Genomic DNA, 16,692 nt, shown 5'->3' on the forward strand with positions numbered 1-16,692 from the left:
CTGTCAATTGTCATCCATAGCACAGAATGTCCTAATGATCTCACATCCTGGCAGGGTTCAGAGACGGATGAGACTTGCTCATCAATTTCAAACATACCCAGCTCTTACTACGTGCCGGGGACTGTGCTAGGCATTGGAAATCCAAAGATAAATTTAATGTAAGATCTCTACTCTCAGGTTTTTTTAAAAATCAAAATATGATATAGTAATTTCCTTACTAAAATGTTTGTGAATTTTATTTGTTCGTGTTATTCCTTGTCCTTTAAAGATAGTGTCCTCCAACCCAACAGTCGATATACTCTGCTAGTCTATGAAAGCTAAGTTCTAATACATTTTAGGGATGTAGATGTTGAGATATGGATCCTTGAAAGAATGAAATAAAAAGGATTCCTACTTGATAATCTCTAAAGGTCATCTTATATAGTAAATTCTTCACAGGCTATAGATAAATGAAAAAATTTCCCAAAAGGCTTTTATACTTTTATACATAGAAGAAGTGTTTGCAAAGTGAAGGGTTAATTCATCATGTAAATTATCTCTTTGTTAATTTAAATTTCTGTATTTTAGATTATAGTTAAGGAGAGTGTATTGATATGCTCCAGGCCAGAATACTGGAGTGGGTAGCCTTTCTCTTCTCCAGGGGATATTCCCAACCCAGGAATCCAACCAGCGTCTCCTGCATTGCACGCAGATTCTTTACCAACTGAGCTATCAGAGAAGCCCATTGATATTCTATACGTATGTGTTTGCATATCAAAACATCAGTGGTAATGGTGGTTGGATTCACAGTGCAATGTGATGAGGCAAATGAAAAATGAAACTGGTAATTTGTGGGGGAAAAAATGGTGGATTTTACAGGACCCTGTTGACTTTGGACTTTTTCTATCTCCTTCTTGATCACCTCCTTTATAACTTTAAATTGCCTTTTGATCTCTCATGGATAGTTTTCATATTGTATCCCTTCTCCCATTTTGATACAGTCATTTTATTTTATTTATTTTTAAACTTTTTATCTTGTATAGGAGTATAGCTGATTAACAGTGCTGTGATAGTTTCAGGTGGACTGCAAAAGGACTCATTCACACATATACATGTTGATCCAGTCATTTTAAAGTAAGGAAACCATTTTCCCAGAGGCCGGTAATGAGGTACCTTATTACTGGGAAGTCCTAGGGAATCTTTCTGTGGACTCCAGGGTTATCTTCATTTCAAGGAGGTCAACTGTCTGTTTCTTCCCTGTCCCTCTCCTTCCACAGCCCAAATTCTCTCCACAACCCTAACTCTCCCATCCATACACTTCCTTATTAGATTTTTAAAAAGTGTCTCTCCTCCTCCTAAGTCGCTTCAGTTGTGTCTCTAAATGATAACAAATGTAGCACCCATGGCTTTCCAAGAAAAGCAAGACAGATGCCCTTGTTTTAAAGTTATGCAATTTCTAAGGGCTTCCCAGGTGGCACAATGATAAAGAATCTACCTGCCAGTACAGGAGACTCAAGAGACACAGGTTTGATACCTGGGTCAGGAAGATCCGTTGGAGGAGGAAATGGCAACACATTCCAGTATTCTTGCCTGGAAAGTCCTGACACATGTAATCCAGAGATAGCCTTTGAAAGTTTAAGTGCCAACTCAGAGAAGTACTGATGGCAATTGGGTGTTGCTTGAATTCAGAGCTAATAATAGCCCTCAGGGGCTCTTAACCTAGTTGCACTAGTCTGGTGCATGCTTCCCCATCCTGGAGCAAATGGTTCCCTAACCACACATTTTGCATCAAGAAATGCTTGTTTTTTTAATATGCTCTGTTTTTGTCATATTTCATGTTGTTTCACAGCCCAGTCATTGTGGCCTTCCAGATTTTTCCACAAGCATATGGTATGAGACATTCTGACTTTGAAATCATTGGAGAACATTGGAGCATTAGGAAGAGACAGAGTAATCATGAAGGAGAAAATAACATGTTACAAATATTGCTATCCTATCCATCTTTAGAAGGGAACTATAGGACAGAGATGGCTTCTAAAGAACCCTTATAAAAATTGTGCATAAAGTTAGTTTCTTTTACATGAGTGCTCTTTTCCTCTTTGATCTGTACTTCACATCTACTCAAACCAGTCACACACCTGCATATTGCCTGCTTACTTTTTATAAAATTTTTTTATTTTTTTCATTTACTTTCATTAGTTGGAGGCTAATTACTTTACAATATTGTAGTGGCTTTTGTCATACATTGACATGAATCAGCCATGGATTTACATGTATTCCCCATCCTGATCCCCCCTCCCACCTCCCTCTCTACCCGATCCCTCTGGGTCTTCCCAGTGCACCAGGCCCGAGCACTTGTCTCATGCATCCAACCTGGGCTGATGATCTGTTTCACCCTAGATAATATACATGTTTCGATGCTGTTCTCTCGAAACATCCCACCCTCACCTTCTCCCACAGAGTCCAAAAGTCTGTTCTGTACATCTGTGTCTCTTTTTCTGTTTTGCATATAGGGTTATCATTACCATCTTTCTAAATTCCATATATATGTGTTAGTATGCTGTAATGTTCTTTATCTTTCTGGCTTACTTCACTCTGTGTAATGGGCTCCAGTTTCATCCATCTCATTAGAACTGATTGAAATGAATTCTTTTTAATGGCTGAGTAATATTCCATGGTGTATATGTACCACAGCTTCCTTATCCATTCGTCTGCTGATGGGCATCTAGGTTGCTTCCATGTCCTGGCTATTATAAACAGTACTGCGATGAACATTGGGGTGCACATGTCTCTTTCAGATCTGGTTTCCTCGGTGTGTATGCCCAGAAGTGGGATTGGGTCATATGACAGTTCTATTTCCAGTTTTTTAAGAAATCTCCACACTGTTCTCCATAGCGGCTGTACTAGTTTGCATTCCCATCAACAGTGTAAGAGGGTTCCCTTTTCTCCACACCCTCTCCAGCATTTATTGCTTGTAGACTTTTGGATAGCAGCCATCCTGATTGGTTTTGTGCATTTCTCTGATAATGAGTGATGTTGAGCATCTTTTCATGTGTTTGTTAGCCATTTGTATGTCTTCTTTGGAGAAATGTCTGTTTAGTCCTTTGGCCCATTTTTTGATTGGGTCATTTGTTTTTCTGGAATTGAGCTTCAGGAGTTGCTTGTATATTTTTGAAATTAATCCTATTTCTGTTGCTTCGTTCGCTATTATTTTCTCCCAATCTGAGGGCTGTCTTTTCACCTTGCTTATAGTTTCCTTTGTTGTGCAAAAGTTTTTAAGTTTCATTAGGTCCCATTTGTTTATTTTTGCTTTTATTTCCAATATTCTGGGATATGGGTCATAGAGGATCCTGCTGTGATTTATGTCGTAGAGTGTTTTGCCTATGTTCTCCTCTAGGAGTTTTATAGTTTCTGGTCTTACATTTAGATCTTTAATCCATTTTGAGTTTATTTTTGTGTTTGGTGTTAGTAAGTATTCTAGTTTCATTCTTTTACAAGTGGTTGACCAGTTTTCCCAGCACCACTTGTTAAAGAGGCTGTCTTTTTTCCATTGTATATCCTTGCCTCCTTTGTCGAAGATAAGGTGTCCATAGGTTCGTGGATTCATCTCTGGGCTTTCTGTTCTGTTCCATTGATCTATATTTCTGTCTTTATGCCAGTAACATACTGTCTTGATGACTGTGGCTTTGTAGTATAGTCTGAAGTCAGGCAGGTTGATTCCTCCAGTTCCATTCTTCTTTCTCAAGATTACTTTGGCTATTCGAGGTTTTTTGTATTTCCATACAAATTGTGAAATTATTTGTTCTAGTTCTGTGAAAAATACCGTTGGTAGCTTGATAGGGATTGTGTTGAACCTATAGATTGCTTTGGGTAGTATAGTCATTTTGACAATATTGATTCTTCCAATCCATGAACACGGTATATTTCTCCATCTGTTTGTGTCCTCTTTGATTTCTTTCATCAGTGTTTTATAGTTTTCTATGTATAGGTCTTTTGTTTCTTTAGGTAGATATACTCCTAAGTATTTTATTCATTTTGTTGCAATGGTGAATGGTGTTGTTTCCTTAATTTCTCTTTCTGTTTTCTCATTCTTAGTGTATAGGAATGCAAGGGATTTCTCTGTGTTAATTTTATATCCTGCAACTTTACTATATTCGTTGATTAGCTCTAGTAATTTTCTGGTAGAGTCTTTAGGGTTTTCTATGTAGAGGATCATTTCATCTGCAGAGAGAGTTTCACTTCTTCTTTCCTATCTGGATTCCTTTTACTTCTTTTTCTGCTCTGATTGCTGTGGCCAAAACTTCCAACACTATGTTGAATAGTCGTGGTGAGAGTAGACACCCTTGTCTTGTTCCTGATTTTAGGGGAAATGCTTTCAATTTTTCACCATTGATGGTAATGCTTGCTGTGGATCTGTCATATATAGCTTTTGTATGTTCCTTCTATTCCTGCTTTCTGGAGTGTTTTAACCATAAATGGATGTTGAATTTTGTCAAAGGCTTTTTCTGCATCTATTGAGATAATCATATGATTTTTATCTTTCAATTTGTTAATGTGGTGTATTACATTGATTGATTTGTGGATATTAAAGAATCCTTGCATTCCTGGGATAAAGCCCACTTGGTCATGATGTATGATTTTTTTAATATGTTGTTGGATTCTGTTTTCTAGAATTTTGTTAAAGACTTTTGCATCTATGTTCATCAGTGATATTGGCCTGTATTTTCTTTTTTTGTGGCATCTTTGTCTGGTTTTGGAATTAGAGTGATAATGTCCTCATCGAATGAGTTTGGAAGTTTCCCTTCTGCAATTTTCTGGAAGAGTTTGAGTAAGATAGGTGTTAGCTCTTCTCTAAATTTTTGGTAGAATTCAGCTCTGAAGCCATCTGGTCCTGGGCTTTTGTTTGCTGGAAGATTTCTGATTACAGTTTCGATTTTCTTGCTTGTGATGGGTCTGTTAAGATCTTCTATTTTTTTCTGGTTCCATTTTGGAAAGTTATACTTTTCTAAGAATTTGTCCATTTCTTCCAAGTTGTCCATTTTATTGGCATAGAGCTGCTGGTAGTAGTCTCTTATGATCCTTTGTATTTCAGTGTTGTCTGTTGTGATCTCTCCATTTTCATTTCTAATTTTGTTAATTTGGTTCTTCTCCCTTTGTTTCTAAATGAGTCTTGCTAACGTTGTCAATTTTATCTATTTTTTAAAAAAAACCAGCTTTTAGCTTTGTTGATTTTTGCTATGGTCTCTTTAGTTTCTTTTGCATTTGTTTCTGCCCTAATTTTTAAGATTTCTTTCCTTCTACTAACCCTGGGGTTCTTCATTTCTTCCTTCTCTAGTTGCTTTAGGTGTAGAGTTAGGTTATTTATTTGACTTTTTTCTTGTTTCTTGAGGTAGGCCTGTAATGCTATTGAACCTTCCCCTTAGCACTGATTTTACAGTGTCCCATAGGTTTTGTGTTGTGTGTTTTCATTTTCATTCGTTTCTATGCATATTTTTATTTCTCTTTTGATTTCTTCTATGATTTATTGGTTATTCAGAAGCGTGTTATTTAGCCTCCATATGTTTGAATTTTTAATAATTTTTTTCCTGTAATTGAGATCTAATCTTACTGCACTGTGGTCAGAAAAGATGACTGGAATGATTTCAATTTGTTTGCATTTCCCAAGGCTAGATTTGTGGCCCAGGATGTGATCTATTCAGGAGAAGGTTCCGTGTGCACTTGAGAAAAAAGTGAAGTTGATTGTTTTGGGGTGAAATGTCCTATAAATATCAATTAGGTCTAGCTGGTCCATTGTGTCATTTAAAGTTTGTGTTTCCTTTTTAATTTTCTGTTTAGTTGATCTATCCATAGGTGTGAGTGGGGTATTAAAGTCTCCCACTATTATTGTGTTACTATTAATTTCCTCTTTCATACTCGTTAGCGTTTGCCTTACATATTGCAGTACTCCTATGTTGGGTGCATATATATTTATAATTGTTTTATCTTCTTCTTGGATTGATCCTTTGATCATTATGTAGTGTCCTTCTTTGTCTCTTTTCACAGCCTTTATTTTAAAGTCTGTTTTATGTGATATGAGTATTGCAACTCCTGCTTTCTTTTGGTCTCCGTTTGCATGAAATATTTTTTTCCAACCCTTCACTTTCAGTCTGTATGTGTCCCTTGTTTTGAGGTGGGTCTCTTGTAGACAGCATAGATTGGGGTCTTGTTTTTGTATCCATTCAGCCATTCTTTGTCTTTTGGTTGGGGCATTCAACCCATTTACATTTAAGGTAATTATTGATAGGTATGGTCCCGTTGCCATTTACTTTGTTGTTTTGGATTCACGTTTATACAACCTTTCTATGTTTCCTGTCTAGAGAAGATCCTTTATCATTTGTTGAAGAGGTGGTTTGGTGGTGCTGAATTCTCTCAGCTTTTGCTTGTCTGTAAAGCTTTTGAATTCTCCTTCATATCTGAATGAGATCCTTGCTGGGTACAGTAATCTAGGTTGTAGGTTATTCTCTTTCATTACTTTCATTATGGCCTGCCATTCCCTTCTGGCCTGAAGGGTTTCCATTGATAGATCAGCTGTTTTCCTTATGGGAATCCCTTTGTGTGTTATTTGTTGTTTGTTCTTTACTGCTTTTAATATTTGTTCTTTGTGTTTGATCTTTGTTAATTTGATTAATATGTGTCTTGGGGTGTTTCGCCTTGGGTTTCTCCTGTTTTGGACTCTCTGGGTTTCTTGGACCTGTGTAACTATTTCCTTCCTCATTTCAGGGAAGTTTTCAGCTATTATCTCCTCGAGTATTTTCTCATGGCCTTTCTTTTTGTCTTCTTCTTCTGGGACTCCTATGATTCGAATGTTGGGGTGTTTCACATTGTCCCAGAGGTCCCTTAGGTCCTCATTTCTTTTGATTCTTTTTTCCTCTCTGCTTCATTTATTTCCACCATTTTACCTCACTTATCCTATCTTCTGCCTCCATTATTCTACAGTTGGTTCCCTCCAGAGTGTTTTTGATCTCATTTATTGCATTATTCATTTTTAATTGATTCTTTTTTATTTCTTCTAGGTCCTTATTAAGCATTTCTTGCATCTTCTCAATCTTTGTCTCCAGGCTATTTATCTGTAACTCCAGTTTGTTTTTAAGATTTTGGATCATTTTTATTTTCATTATTCTAAATTCTATTTCAGGTAGGTTCCCTATCTCCTCCTCTTTTGTTTGACTTGGTGGGCATTTTTCATGTTCCTTTACCTGCTGGGTATTTCTCTGCCTTTTCATCTTGTTTAGATTGCTGTGTCTGATGTGGGCTTTCTGTATTCTGGAGGTCTGTGGTTCTTTTTTATTGTGGAGGTTTTACCCAGTGGGTGGGGTTGGACGATTGGCTTGCCAAGGTTTCCTGGTTAGGGAAGCTTGCGTCAGTGTTCTGATGCATGGAACTGGCTTTCTTCTCTCTGGAGTGCAATAGAATGTCCAGTAATGAGTTTTGAGACGGGTCTATGTGTTAGGTGTGAGTTTGGGCAGGCTATATGTTGACGCTCAGGGCTATGTTCCTGCGTTGCTGGAGAATTTGCCTGGTATGTCTTGCTCTGAGACTTACTGGCTCTTGGGTGGTGGTTGGTTTCAGTGTAGGTATGGAGGCTTTTGGATGGTCTCTTATTACTTACAGTTTCATGTAGTCAGGAGTTTCCTGGTGTTCTCGGGTTTGGGGCTTAAGTCTCCTGCCTCTGGATTTCAGTTTTATTCTTCCAGTAGTCTCAAGCCTTCTCCAAATATACAGCACTGATAATAAAACTTCTAGGTTAATGGTGAAGATTCTCCACCGTGAGGGACACCCAGAGAGGTTCACAGAGTTACATGAAGATGAGGAGAGGGGAGGAGGGAGATAGAGATGAGCAGGAGGAGAAAAGGGGGGACTCGAGGAGAGAGACAGATCTACGCAGTACTCTGTTCCCAAAGTGTTCTCTGTAGCCCAGACACTGACAGAGATTCACAGAATTGGATTGGGAAGAGAAGGGGAAGGGAGGAAATAGAGGTGTTCTGTGGTAGAAAATGGAGTCAAAAGTGGGAGAGTAATCAACACACTGATGAATAAAAATGGGTCCTGAAAATTGGATTTTTAAATGTCCAAAATTGATATCAAATACTGGAAAAAAAGATTAAAAATCATGAGTAGAGGTTAGACTCTTAAAAATACAATATTAAAAACAAAACAAAACAAAATTTTAGAAATACATATGAAGTTTGGTTTAAAAATAGGGCTTCTTTTTTTTTTTTTTTGGCAAGGTTATAGTGAAATGAAAATGAAAATTAAGGAGTAATAGAGGAGTAACAGAGGACTTTAGAAGAAAATAAGAGAAAAAAAATAAAACTGGAAAAAATTTTTTTTAATAAAAGAAGTAGTAAAAATATATGAAAATGAAAGTTAAGGAGTAATGGAGTAATAGGGAATTTTAAAAGAAACTAAAAGAGAAAAAATAAGAAAAGAAAAAAAAAAAAGTAAAAATATATCTAGGAATTTCTCTGGAGCTGCTGTGGGCAGTGTCGGTTCGGTTCAGTTTCAGATAGCTCCTCTTCCAGCTTCCACTTCTCGATATCTATAGGCCCCTTCCGGTATTAGTCGGTGTTACCTACAGGGATTTTAATCTGTTGCACTGGTCACTTCTAAAGTGGTTCCCTTTGTTTATTTGGCTTCTGTTTGCAGGTCACTTCAGTGTCTAATTTCTGCCCTGACACAGACGGGCGGAGGTGGTCTCTTGCTCAGGTTCGCTTGTTCCCTCGTGCTGCGGGGAGGGAGGGGCGCTGCAGACAGATATCACTGGCCTGTGTGGGGAGCAGTGTTCCGGCCACAGCGGGTTTGCCCCCGCTCACGGGTGTGTTCTCTCCCCGTCTACACTGCTCAGGCTCCCGCCTGCTCTATATGGAGCGGGCCCTGCATTGCGTGCGGTTCCAGTTTTTGGGTATTCCACAAAAGCACGGACCCGGTTGGGCCTGCGTTTTGTGCCTTCCCCGCCCGAGCAGCTCAGGCAGCCTGGAGCTTGCCGGGCACACTCTCCCCGGTGCAGTGCGCCTTCCCCCCTCCAAGGTCCCAGCCTGTTTCCGCGCGCTGGTTGGGTGCGCCTTGTGTCTGTTCTGGGGAGCTGGCCTCTAGCCGCGACCCACCTGGTGGATATGGACCATCCAGAATCTCAGGAAGTCTTTGGTTAGAAACTGGAGGCCTGTTTGTAGTTTGGTAGGGGTGCCGTCTCTGGGGCAAAGTTTGCCCCTTTCCCCTCCCCCCTGCCTCCTGCCTCCGGTGGAGGATGGGCCTGTTCACCTTTGGCTAGCTCTTCTCTGGAATTGCTCAGTCTCTTTGTTCTGCGAAGGGTCGGCAGTATGTTCCGGCGGGTTAATTTTTTCTCTCTCTCTCTCTTGCTATCCCACAGTTTAAGTCGCTATCTCTCGATAGCTCCTTCCGATTGTCCTCGGGGCATTTGGTCCCGGTCCCTGCCCTAAGCAATGCCGCCCGCTCCTCTCCGTTCCACCCCCACTTGCTGGTGGTAGATGCGGGCGTCTGGGGTACTTTTCTGCTGGGAGTTGCTTTTAGGCACGTAATCTGTGGGTTTTATTTATTTTTCCTCCCAGTTAGGTTGCCCTCGGAGATTCGAAAACTTCCCCCAGACCCGCCAGTGCGAGCGTTTCCTGGTGTTTGGAAACTTCCTCTATTACGACTCCCTTCCCGGGACGGGTCTCTGTCCCTAGCTCTTTTGTCTCTCTCTTTATTTTTTATATTTTGTCCTACCTTTTTTCAAAGATGATGGGCTGCTTCTGGGCACCTGATGTCTTCTGCTAGCAGTTAGAAGTTGTTTTGTGAAGTTGCTCAGCGTTCAAATGTTCTTTCGATGAATTTGTAGGGGAGAAAGTAGTCTCCCCATCCTATTCGTCCTCCGTCTTGCCTCCTCCTGCCTGCCTACTTTTGAATTTCAGTCAACTGTGTCACCTCGTTGTTTAGATTTAGTTTTCTTGTTATTTTTAGTTTCCAGAATTGCAGGAATTTTTGTCAATAAAGGAAAATTGGAGTTCTTGATGAAATTCTGAAGGCACCTATTAGTGTGCTGCTTTACAAAGCTGCATGTAGGAGCAATCCTTATGTACAAATCAGAATGTTAGAGAGTTGCAATTTGCTTCATTAACAAATTACATGTCTTATAAGAGGATGTAGCCGTTTACTGAAAGGAAACTAATACCTAGCAATATAATCATTTATTTTTTATTTCTATCAACTTAACTAGTATTAGTAAGTTATTACAGTAGTACTAGTTGAACTTAAAAACATAAAAAAAGCTTTGCCATTAACAGTGAGTCTCACCCATTATGGGGTGGTGTTAGAAGTATTTTGAAGAGAGGATTCAGAAAAGTATATACCAGGCCCAGATTCAAGTTGACTCTATAAGGGTTTGAAATCACAACAACAAAAAAGTGTTTTATGCTTTATAGTAAGTATAGGCTTTTGTTTTCAGTTTTGTTTTTACTATAGCAGTGTATTATGTTGAGATATCCAAAACCATGAAGATCAATCCAGGTTTAGTGAGGTTTAGAACAGAATTAGTCAAGCATATTTGATATGATACTGTGCTAAATTAGAGGCCAATGTGATCAAGAGAAATGATTCTCTTTCCCAATTGTTTAAATCAATCCAAGGGACTTTATAGAGGAAATGAAGCATTTGGGAGAGTGAACTGTCTATATGAAGGATTGCATGAGACATGGGTAAGGCAAGTGATTGGTGGTTGGAAAGCAGAGGATACCCCAGGCTACTGGGTTGGGTAGGGGTTCTAGTTTCCACACTTACTGCTGGAGAAAAAGGGAGGGAGTTGAGATAAACTGGAGGTGCCTTATGTTCAATTTTACATGTGGAAGAAATAATGGAAAAAAAGAAGTGAGAGTGGGAAGGCATCTGTAGCCGAGTTTTATTCCTTCTATCTGTTCCCATGTTAGACAAAGACTATACACAAGAATTCCTAAGTGCTGAGGCACTGGGCTAAGGTATATACCCATTACAGCCCTAGATGTGCTCAGTTGCTAAGTTGTTTGACTCTTTTGCAACTCCATGGACTGTAGCCTGCCAGGCTCCTCTGTCCATGGGATCTCTCCAGGCAAGAATACTGGAGTGGATTGCCTATGTCCTCCTCCAGGGAATCTTTCTGAGCCAAAGATCGAACCTGTGTCTCATGCATCTCTGTGTCTCCTGCGTTGGCAACGGATCCCACTGAGCCACCTGAGAAGCCTCATATACAGCCCCAGACATATTCCTTATTAACAGAACTCTGGTTTTGTTTGCAGTTCTCTGACCAACCCTGAGTGACAAACCTGCATTTCAACCTCCCCTGCAACTAAAGATATCAGTGTGATACATTTCTAACCAATAAGACATAAGGGAATTTCTGAGGATTTTTGCTTTTGCGATCAAAGGGTACAGATTTGTCTGGTATTGTCCTTTTCCTCCCCTTTCTTTGAACTTTGATTAGATCCTTGGGCTTCCCAGGTGACACTAGTGGTAAAGAGTACGCCTGCCAATGCGGGAGATGTGGGTTCAATCTCTGGGTTGGAAGGATCTCCTGGAGGAGGGGATGGCAACCCACTCCAGGATTCTTGCCTGGAGAATTCCATGGACAGAGAAACCTGGTGGGCTATGGTCCATGGGGCTGCAAAGAGTCCACCATGGGTGAAGCGACTTAGCATGCACACAGTAATTTGCTAGCAGAGGTCATCTCTGGAAAGCGTAAATGTGATTGCCAGGTACAGGTTAGAGATTTTTACTTTTCATTTTTCTTTCCTTCTTTTAGTAGAATTTTTTGAATAAAGGATGGAGAAGTCAGGAAGTAGAAAGCAATATGAATATCAGACACAGGTACCCAATTTTGAAGGAAATATTATGTGTTCCATTTTGGACATATTCTCTTTGAGATGACCGAGTTCATATGATTGTGAGAGAGTACGTGACTTTCTGTAAGAATTCACAGATCCGTGAGATCTGAATCTCTGTTGCTGGTTCTCAGTCCTTCCTGTGCACTAGCCTCTCCTGGAGAGTTTTAAACTAAAACTGATGTGGAGCCCCACTCTTGATCTCTTTTTCACTGATCTTATGGTAGGGCTTGGACATTGGTATTTTTCTTAAAAAAAGAAAAAAAAAATCTTCCCAGGTAAATCAGCTCAGTAGCCGATGATGGGAACCATTGCTATTAAGTTGATGAAATTTTCAGGAGAAATGTTACGGTATGTTTCTCAGCCCTGACTGTAGTTAGAATCCACTTGGATAACTTAAACAAACAAACACAGTCCTGTTCCATCCCTCTGGGATTCTAGAATGGTGTCCAGCTTTGTGTTTTTAAAAATGTCCACAATTGAGTCCAACGTTTTTTCAGGATTGAGAATCTCTGATGCCAAAGGGGAAGTGTAGAGGCTCAAAGAAAAAGCTCAACATCACCCAGATTCTCTTATTTTACCAGTGAAACTCTCCTCCTTCTTTCAACTTTGCTCCTTCATGCTTCATAAAAACAGAAGGAAATTAAAACATGGTAGCCATGCCTTAATGGCTCCTTCAAATTACCAGGAATGGAGAGATAAACTCAGGTTACCTCAACTGCCAGCAATGTCTATGGTAAAGGTCCTGGGGAAATAAGAAAGTTGGGGTACAATCTTGGTTGCATAGAGGCAGATACATGGAGAACTGAAATCTCAAATCAGTATACAGTTGGGTGGGCTTCCCAGGTGCGCTAGTGGTAAAGAACCTGCCCGCCAATGCAGGAGACTCTAGAGACACGGGTTCGATCTTTCAGGAAGATCCCCTGGAGGAGGGCATGACAACCCACTCCAGTGTCCTTGTCTGGAGAATCCCACGGACAAAGGAGCCTGGCGGGCTACAGTCCATAGGGTCACTAAGAGTCGGACATGACTGGTGTGACTTAGTGCGCGCACGCGCACACACACACACACACACGATGGGGTAATTGGTTCTCTTGGCCCCTCCCTTTCCCTGCTCCAGAAGTCACAGTGCCTCTAAGATTTTCCTGTCAATTCACTTCCCTTGCATCCTTGTCACACTGACTCTTTTTTGCGTTTCCTGTACCTACCAAGTGTGTTCCCACCTCAGGGCCTTTGCACTTGTTTCCTCTGCCTGAAGTACTTTGCCCCTAAATCTCTACATGACCTACTGTCTTCATTCAAGTCTCTGCTCAAGTCACCTCATCTGGGAGGCCTTCCCTAACCCTTCCATGTAAAATGAGCATTCTCTTTCCCATTCTATCCCTTTAAAGTTTCCTTTTTTTCATAGTACTGATCACTTCTTGACATCTATTTATTCCCTTACTCTTTTTTGTTTGCTTTTGTGATTGTGGTTGATTTTATTTTTTTCTTTATAATTCTTTAGTCTTTTTCAAATATTTGACAAGTAACACATACTGCATTTATAATGAGGGGGAAAAGTGCCACTTGTGAAGGGATTTTACAAAAACAGTAGAAAAACACCACAAGGTAATTATGCCAGCTCTGAATTTTCCAGGTATTTGTTATCTATTAGCATAATATGCCTGCCTTCTTTTTTTTTAATGTTAAAAATCTTTTTTTTTTCAGTTTAGTTTAATTTAATTTTTTTAGTACCAAAAGCATTTTGTGTTTGATTATAGCTGATTAACAGTACTGTGATAGTTTCAGGTGAATAGCAGGACTCAGCCATACATATACATGTATCCGTTCTCCCCCAAACCCCCTCCTATCGAGACTGGCACATCCCCCTGGCCCGAATCACTTATTCTTTATACTGTTTTTCCCCTCACTAAGAGAAGAGGACTTATTTCATTCCCTGAGTTTCTTTGTGCCTGGCTCAATACAGGTACATAGTAGCTCAAAAAGTTGTTAGGTTAACTTGGTACTGAATCGGTTGAATGGACCTATGCTAGGGTTCTACTCTGGGCCAAGACCCCTGTGTCTGCCAGGGAGGTTCTTTTTCTGGTCAAATTTGTGCAGCCAATAACAAAACTGAAGCTGAGCCTGGAGCAGCACAAGCTTTATTCAGTGGTGATGTGGGAACCCTCACAGATCAATTTTTCAACCCCAATCAGGCAAAGACACCAAATGTATAAGAGGATTGAAGTATAAGGGAGGAAACTGGGAAGGGTGGGAATTATAACATCCATGCATTATCTGAGAACAGGAGTGTGGTTTGGACCCGGAACTGACGCACCTCTGCTTTCCAGTTCCCGGATGTGGCTCTTCTGGCTGTTGTCATGGCAACTGTCAGCTGTCATTGCGCTGGTGGGTGTGTCGTTTAGCTAATGTATTACAATGTGTGTACAGTGAGGCCCAAGGTCTAGTGGAAGTCAGATCTTCTGCCATCTTGGTCCTAGTTAGTTTTAACCAGTTCTGCTTTTTTTCCTCTTTGTAGCTTCCTCCTGAAACTTAGGTAAGTTTCTGTTGGTTTCTGTTTAACAGAGGGGCAGGGGGATGAATTTGGGTAACAGCCTTGGTAACTGAATGAGTAACCCTTGCTCACAGAGGCTCCCACTTGTCCTTGACTGGCAGCGAGTGTGGCAGAGAAGGAAGACTGAACCCTTGCATCTTGGTATCTCCTGTGCTTGCTTAGTGCAGTGCCCACTGAGTGAATAAAAAGGCAAAATACTAAGAAGAATAAAGCAGATAAGGAAGAAACAAGAGTAAGGGAAGGAAAAGAAATCACCCTACAGTCTGATATTTGGCAAAGTCATAGTCTTGTTTTTAAAAGTTTCTATGCAGATTGTTGTTGAAATACTAATGGGAGTGTTAGTTGCCCAGTCTTGTCCAACTCTTTTCTGATGGACTATAGCCTGCCAAGCTCCTCTATTCATGGAATTCTCCAGGCCAGAATACTGGAGTGAGTAGCCATTCCCTTCTCCAGGGGATCTTTCTGACCAGGGATCAAACTCGGTCTCCTGCATTGTAGTTTGTTGGAAGAAAGTTGTATATATTCCATTGCCTGTTGGTTTCATGGCAGGTAGGGTTACTAGAAATCCCAAAAGGTAGAAAGACCCTGTGTGATTGGCTTCTTGTTGATTAACTAATGATAGAATTGACTACCTAATATTAGAAATAGCAGATAGGAAGTCAAACTTCATTTTACTTTTTTTAAAAAATTAAATTGCTTTATTAAAACCACACAATTTAGAATTTTTCCTTAGTCATTTTACTTTTGAAGAACCATGCAAATCATTGGTTTTGTCTTTGAGAAAAAGAAAAAGCCGATGTCTGTTGCCTTTGCAGTGTTTAAGATGTATCCTGAAATCACGGATAAAAAACTCACCCCTTCTACTCACAGTATCTCCACCCCATTTTCATCAACTTTCATCTTTCTGTTTTTGTTGTGTATCTTACTACTCTCCCCTGTTATTGAGAAACTTTTGTTAATGGTGTTAATAAGTGAAAATTTGCGTTGAGTTTGTCTTCTTGTATTGCTATAGTTCCAGATATTTCTTAGCCCAGGATCCCCCTAGCTGCTGAAAAAAAAAAGCTAACCAAAGCAAAAGCACAAGTGCTTCATTGTACAAGAATACTGTGAAACCATTCATGTAATAAAAAGTGTATGTTAGGATTTCATTCACTTTAAATCCTGGCCATCTTCTGGGAATGAGTCTGTCATTCATTATGGAGTGCAGCTGAAATCAACCAAATGTTATTTTCAGCATCTCAGAAAACCTTTACTGTTGTGTGTGCCAGGCACTATGCTGGGGCTGAACATTTAACTGCAAGTACTCTAGCTAGAGTTCTTATCTAAACAGTCTCAATGGACTGGCAAACTTCTTTTTTTTTTTTAATTCCTTTTTAATTGAAGGATGATTGGTTTACATATTGGTTTGATTTCTGCCATACATCAACATGAATTAGCCATAGGTATATATATGTTGGAATGGCAAAGAATCTGCCTGCTATACCGGAGACACGGGTTCGATCCCTGGGTCGGGAAGATCCCCTGGAGAGAGGGCATGGCAACCCACTCTAGTATTCTTGCCTGGAGAATCCCATGGACAGAGGAGCCCAGCAGGCTACAGTCCATGGTCGCAAGAGTCACACACGACTTAGCGACCAAACCACCACCACCACAGGTGATAACTGAAGCTATGGAAGTGAATGAGACTGTCTGGCAGGCTACAGTCCATAGGGTTGCAAAGAGTCGACTCACTAAAGCGATTTAGCACGTACACGTGCTGTTCTTTATGCTTTATGCTTCTTTGTAATGGAAGCTTTCTGATTGTTTTAAAATAAATAACATTTTGGACCTAAATATTACTCTAAACTTAACCGATTTTTTAATTATTCATAATATGTCAAACTATAAAGGTGGCTGTAAAGCAGTGAATTAATCAGATGTAACTAGGTCCTTCAAAGAATAATGAGGAGAGGTGATGATCCAAAGTGAAGTTCTGAAGCTCTGTATTTGCTTTATGGGGGTGGGGAAATGACGACTTTGTGTATTGAAAGAAATGAAGTCTGACCTTCCTAACAGCCTGAACTTGTCCTTGGTTCGTTCTGTGCTAAGTCGTCTGAATGCTCCTTCCCCTGTGGTTTGTGTCAGCTGTTTCACGTTTATGGTAAAGTTAGTGATGCTATTGTCTGGGTTCCGGATGCTTCTGTGGTGGTCATTTGTAATGAGCAAGCCGGCTGTGGAGAGCTGGTGCGACGGGGCTGTGTGAAGTCGTTTCCTATTACTCTTATTTATCTTTCT

General features: G+C 40.2%; 1 protein-coding gene across 3 annotated transcripts in view; it reads left to right on the top strand.

Moving 5' to 3' along the window:
* Positions 1-16,692, top strand: part of BCAT1 (branched chain amino acid transaminase 1) — a 132,314-nt gene that overhangs the window by 46,485 nt on the left and 69,137 nt on the right. The gene's annotated exons all lie outside the window — the stretch shown is intronic.

The sequence above is a fragment of the Muntiacus reevesi genome, chromosome 1 (assembly GCF_963930625.1).
Source record: "Muntiacus reevesi chromosome 1, mMunRee1.1, whole genome shotgun sequence".
In the NCBI taxonomy this organism is placed as follows: domain Eukaryota; kingdom Metazoa; phylum Chordata; class Mammalia; order Artiodactyla; family Cervidae; genus Muntiacus; species Muntiacus reevesi.